Here is a 6,557-nt window from a genome sequence, read left to right as displayed (position 1 = left end):
TAAGCTTCGAAACCTTCAAAACTTGAATGATTGGGCAAGGAAGAAGTGGTAGCATCTTCATGTGTAGAACCTTTTGAAATAGTTGTTTTTATAGGAAGAACACCTATGGACTCATTAACAAACTCAGAAGTTATTTTATGAATCTGACAATCAATTTGAGTGTCAGTCATCTCAATTTCATGATCTGGAATCATCATAGATGATGATTTTTTATCAACATCTGAAGCTGGAATATCTTCATTTCTTGTTTGCTTACAAAGCTCAGCTGTTAATTTATGAGTCTCTAAATCACACATTTCCAACCATTTTTCATCATCTGGATTTCCAACATCAACAAAACCAGATGCTACATAAAAAATACATTAATATGTCAGAAAAAATATAAATAAATTTTTTTCAATATATAGCATTACGTTTCAATACCAGAAATCCCTTCCTTTATCATTGCTAAATTAAAATCTTCTAATTTTTCATGTTTTTTGATATTATTAAAATTTTCTGCATTGTCAAAGCTTTGTGCGACTTGGGGGCATACATTAACTAGATTCCATATTATGTGTTTAAATTTTTGATGATTGCGTAACATAGGCTAGATCACACAGAAAATATCGTGATTTCGCGAGTGACACTTGGCCCTATCCCTGAGCACCTGCGAAACCAAGCATTGCTTGTCATTAGTGCTTCTAATCTAAATAGAAATCGTCCAGTTTATTCTGTGAATGATTGTATTCCAGTATGTTATACTGGATAGTTATTATAATAGAGTTGAGTTTTGTATGACTCCAGTAAATTTTACGGCATGTCTGCCATGTCTAAGCCTTTTCTCCAGTTAATTATATTGGACAACATAATTTACAGGTTCATGTTATCCAGTATAATTTACAGGTACGTAGTCTAGTGTGTGTTACCTTGTTGTCCTGTATGTTAATTGGGTGAGTTTTCGTTCCTTCTGATTCATGTCATCCAATTTAATTTACAGGTATTCTAGTGTGTGTTACCTTGTTGTCGTGTATGTTATACTTGATGAGTTTTCATTCTTTCAGATTCATGTCATCTAGTATAATTTACAGGTAATCTAGTGTGTGTTACCTTGTCAACCTGTATGTTATACTGGGTGAGTTTTCATTCCTTCTGATTCATGTCATACAGTATAATTTACAGGTAGTCTAGTGTGTATTACCTTCTCCGTTATGTTAAACTGGGTGAGTTTTAATTCCTTCCGGTTCATGTCATCCAGTATAATTTACAGGTAGGGTAGTGTGTCTTACCTTGTTCTTCTGTATGTTATACTGGATTAGTTATGTCATATGCACCTGAGGCCCCTCAAGAGGCCAATCAAATATAACAATGCATCCAAATAACATAAATTGGATTTAAAGAAATTGATGCATTAAAAACAGTATATTTTATACTATACCTTGTTTGATTTCATTGACTGCATCCTGCTTCCGTTCACTATCACCTTCTACATCTTTTTTCACATCTTCATTGTGGTGATGCGGCAGAAAAAAGTTAAAATAAAATGATATTAGATGTAAAACAACCAAAAGAAAAAAGAAAAAAAAAACAAACAATAAGTACTAGTATACCTCTAACGTGCTCTTCTTCATTGAATTAATTGAACAGCTCAACAAATTTCCCATCAAGATAATTTTTTAAAACCACAAGTTCTTCCTGGTATTCCTTCTTCAATGATGATACTTCTTTCCTCAATTCATCTTGGCCATCTTGCAAAATCTTAAATTGAGTATACCACTCACTATGTTTCGTTGACTGGTCAACATAAGCTTCACCTATACCTTGATTTTGGTTATGAATATTCTCCACCACCTTTCCACTTTTTTTATTTGCTGCCGTAACATTAATACTATTAGAGACATTGTCCATCATTTGCTTCTCCAAATCATTAGCACCAATACTTTTCATTTTTGATGTTTTATTAACATCTTTCCTCTGTTTCTTCAAATTATTAACATCTTTCCCCTTCTTCTCCAAAACATTAGACGGTGTCCCTTTCCTTTTAGCATTCTCATTAATCATCATTTTGCACTGTCTTTTTAAAGTCTCAGGTGGACGATCAACAAAATCATCATCTGAAGTAACGTGTATCTGATCAACATTATCCTCAATCTTATTCTCAAGAGACATATTCCTTAAATTCAACTACATATATACAATTTACTAAATTTTAGTAAAATAATTATATATAGCAAAAGTAAGTCTTAATACATGAGAAACACAAAAAAATAATTATATTACCTTCTCAGATGGTAAGCCATATAGCTTATCGTTTAACTCTTCAAATTTCAGCTGCCGTGTAACACTCCATCGAAGAATTGGTGGAGATATATTTTCACGCCTACAAGCAACATAACTATCCAAATATCCAAAACATTCGTAGAACAATATTTGAACAGCATAAGGAAATCCTGAAAGCCAATAATACTGTCGTTGCTTATCCAAAATACCTAAAATTGTTCTCACTGTTTCCTCATATAAATCTATTCCCTATGGATAACAATTGTAATCTGTCACGACCCCAAACCCGGTCGTGATGGCGCCCAACACTAATGCTAGGCAGGCCCGACCATTTACTCTCTCAACCCGAGCACAAAGCTCAAAACCAATTAATCAGATACTTAAAATCAAATATTAATACTCATAGTTGAAATACTAAATTAAAACAATGCGAAATACTGACATAACTGTAACTCCCAAAGACCTGGGGTCATGAGTCTAGAGCCTCTAACTAATACAGAGTCAAAAAAAAATCTTCAAAATAAGTATGTTCTAAAGTACGGAAATAATAAAGGGATAAGGGAGGAGTCGGGTCCTGCGGACGTCATAGCAGCTACCTCGACCACTCCTGGAACTCTGGAAACCAGCGGCTAGCTCAACTCCGCTCCCGAAGTACCTGAATCTGCACACAAGGTGCAGGGAATAGGGGGTGAGTACTACCAACTCAGTGAGTAATAAGCATATAAAATGTCTGAAGATAAGAAATCTACGAAATGCCACAAAGCAAAGCTAAAACTAACAGTCCAACACCTAACTACGAAGCAACAGCAAAACAACTTCAAATATATCAGTCAAGTATAATGTAAAGATGCAATGCAATGCACATGACCGCTACGGCGCGTAGCCCGATCCATTTAACGTCGACGGCGCTCACTTGGGGTGTGTACAGACTCCGGAGGGGCTCCTTCAGCCCAAGCGCAATATAATCATATCATTCGCTGCGGCGTGCAGCCCGATCCATACTCAGTCCACAACATGCATATGAGTCACGTAACAGATTCAATTAATTTCCCAATTTCCAATTTATTAAGAAGAATATACTTTAGATATTTAACTTCAGGAAAAGTGACTTAGCATTTCATAACAGTGATTAAACACAGGACTGAGATCAATGATTATACAAAGCATGCTATCACAATGACATTCATCCTCTAAGGATGCTACAGATCGGCACAAGGCCCCAAACACGGCAATAAGCCCAGATATATTCAATACAGGGTGCGTATCAGTCGCCAATATAGAAACATTCTTGTTCGGGATGGACTAAGTCTCAATCCCCAGTCATAACCAATCCCGCACCTGCCATGGGGTGCGAGTCACGCCCTACAATAGCGTCACAATGTGATAAGCCGGGGTTTCAAACCCTCAGGCCATCATATACACCAACTACTCACCTCTATCCGGCCGTAGAATGGTCCGCAATGCCTTTTCCTTTCGTATCGACCTCCTCGCGCGTCGAATCTAGTCAAAATCACAACGAATACATAAATATGGGTTAAAGAAACCATAACCCAATNAATAGGTAAAATGACCAAAACGCCCCTCAGGCCAACGTCTCGGAACCGAATAATTTTTCACATTTTCAGAAACCTCGTACTCTCACGAGTCTAACCATATAAAAATCTCAAAAATCGGAGGTCGAATGCTCCCTCAAAACCCAATAGTTTAGTCAATGAACTTTCACCCAAATTCTTCCATTTTTGATCCTTAATTCGAATTTAAAAGGTGGATTTAACTACTAAATGATAGAATATAATTAGAAAGGATCATAGAAATGTTACCCAATAATCTCCTCTCCAAAATCCTCTCAGAATCGCCCTTGCCCGAGCTCAAAATTGATTTTCAAACTTATGAAATTAAACCCTCGAAATTTCCTATTTCTGCCCAGACATTTCCGCTTCTGCGGACAAGGGACCGCTTCTGCGGTCCCGCTTAAGCGGCAAAATAACCGCTTCTGCGGTTTCTCATTAAAGGGGAAAATTCCGCTTTTGCGGACACATGACCGCTCCAGCAGTTCCGCTTCTGCGGAAAGATGACCGCTTCTGCGGTCTCTGAGGGGAAGCCAAAAATCGCTTCTGCGATGAGGAAGCCGCTTCTGCGGCTCCGCTTCTGCAGTTCCCAAACCGCAGAAGCGAAAATACCAGAAGGGAAAACATACCAGCTGCAACAACTTAGAAAATTTCCCCGTTAACCACCCGAAATCATCCCGAGGCCCCCGGGGCCTCAACCAAAAGCACCAATACCACCTAATACCTTATTCGAACTTGCACCAATCCTCAAAACACCCCAAACAACACCGGAAACCCGATTAAATCAAGGATTCAAGCCTAAGAACTTCAAATTCTAACCAAATACACTTTCGATCAAAAACCTAACCAAACCTCGTCCGAATGACCTGAAATTTTGCAAACACATCCCAAATGACATGACGGAGCTATAGCAACTTCCGGAATTCAAATCCAACCCTCGGATCAAAAACTCACTATCGGACCGGAAACTTCAAAAATCCAAACTTCGGCATTTCAAGCCTAAATGAGCTACGGACCTCCAAATAACATTCCGAACACGCTCCCAACCCCGAAATCACCTAACGGAGCTAACGGAACCATCGGATTTCCATTCCGAGGTCGTCTTCACACTGTTCCGAATACGGACCATTTTTCAACTCTTAAACTCTCATTTAGGGACTAAGTGTCCCAGAACACTCCGAATCCTAATACCGAACGTCCCGACAAACCAAAATAGCAGAAATGAACTTAGGGAAAGTAGTTAATGGGGGATCGGGGCGTAAATTCCAAAAACTACCAGCCGGGTCGTTACAAAAAAAAAACAAACAATAAGTACTAGTATACCTCTAACGTGCTCTTCTTCATTGAATTAATTACATTGAACAGCTCAACAAATTTTCCATCAAGATAATTTTTTAATACCACAAGTTCTTCCTTGTATTCCTTCTTCAATGATGATACTTCTTTCCTCAATTCATCTTGGCCATCTTGCAAAATCTTAAATTTAGTATACTACTCACTATGTTTCGTTGACGGGTCAACACAAGCTTCACCTATACCTTGATTTTGGTTATGAATATTCTCCACCACCTTTTCACTTTTTTTATTTGCTGCCGTAACATTAATACTATTAGAGACATTGTCCATCATTTGCTTCTCCAAATCATTAGCACCAATACTTTTCATTTTTGATGTTTTATTAACATCTTTCCTCTGTTTCTTCAAATTATTAACATCTTTCCCCTTCTTCTCCAAAATATTAGACGGTGTCCCTTTCCTTTTAGCATTCTCATTAATCATCATTTTGCACTGTCTTTTTAAAGTCTCAGGTGGACGATCAACAAATCATCATCTGAAGTAACGTGTATCTAATCAACATTATCCTCAATCTTATTCTCAAGAGACATATTCCTTAAATTCAACTACATATATACAATTTACTAAATTTTAGTAAAATAATTATATATAGCAAAAGTAAGTCTTAATACATGAGAAACACAAAAAAATAATTATATTACCTTCTCAGATGGTAAGCCATATAGCTTATCGTTTAACTCTTCAAATTTCAGCTGTCGTGTAACACTCCACCGAAGAATTGGTGGAGATATATTTTCACGCCTACAAGCAACATAACTATCCAAATATCCAAAACATTCGTAGAACCATACTTGAACAGCATAAGGGAATCCTGAAAGCCAATAATACTGTCGTTGCTTATCCAAAATACCTGAAATTGTTCTCACTGTTTCCTCATATAAATCTATTCCCCATGGATAACTATTGTAATCACCCTTGTCAACCAAGTCCAAGTACTTCTTATCAATATGTTTGGTGTTCTTAATAGAAAAAACGAATGAATATACAACAAATAGCACTGCTATCTTAATAGCATCTTCATCAAAGTCAAATGTTTTTGTAAGAAAACAATCCACAACGGTGTTACTTTAGAAACAGTAGGGTAATCCTTAAAGTACTTTGCAATTGAACCATTTTTAGTTTTCCTAACTTCACTACAAAGTTGTACGTCACGGGTACATTTAAATCCAGTTACAAAAGCAAACTCTGCCAATCCAAAACGTAGCTTTACCCCATTGACAAGAAACACCATTTGATTCGCTTTCCCTTTTTCTACCTCCTTGGTTAACAAATAATATATTAACTGTGTTTGCAGTTTTATACTAGGCAAATTCAACAAATAGCCAAAACAAGTTGACTTAAAGAGTTCAAGTTGCGTTGTTGACAATTTTGTTT

The sequence above is a fragment of the Nicotiana attenuata genome, chromosome 10 (assembly GCF_001879085.1).
Source record: "Nicotiana attenuata strain UT chromosome 10, NIATTr2, whole genome shotgun sequence".
Lineage (NCBI taxonomy): Eukaryota > Viridiplantae > Streptophyta > Magnoliopsida > Solanales > Solanaceae > Nicotiana > Nicotiana attenuata.
This window is presented reverse-complemented; position numbering follows the sequence as displayed.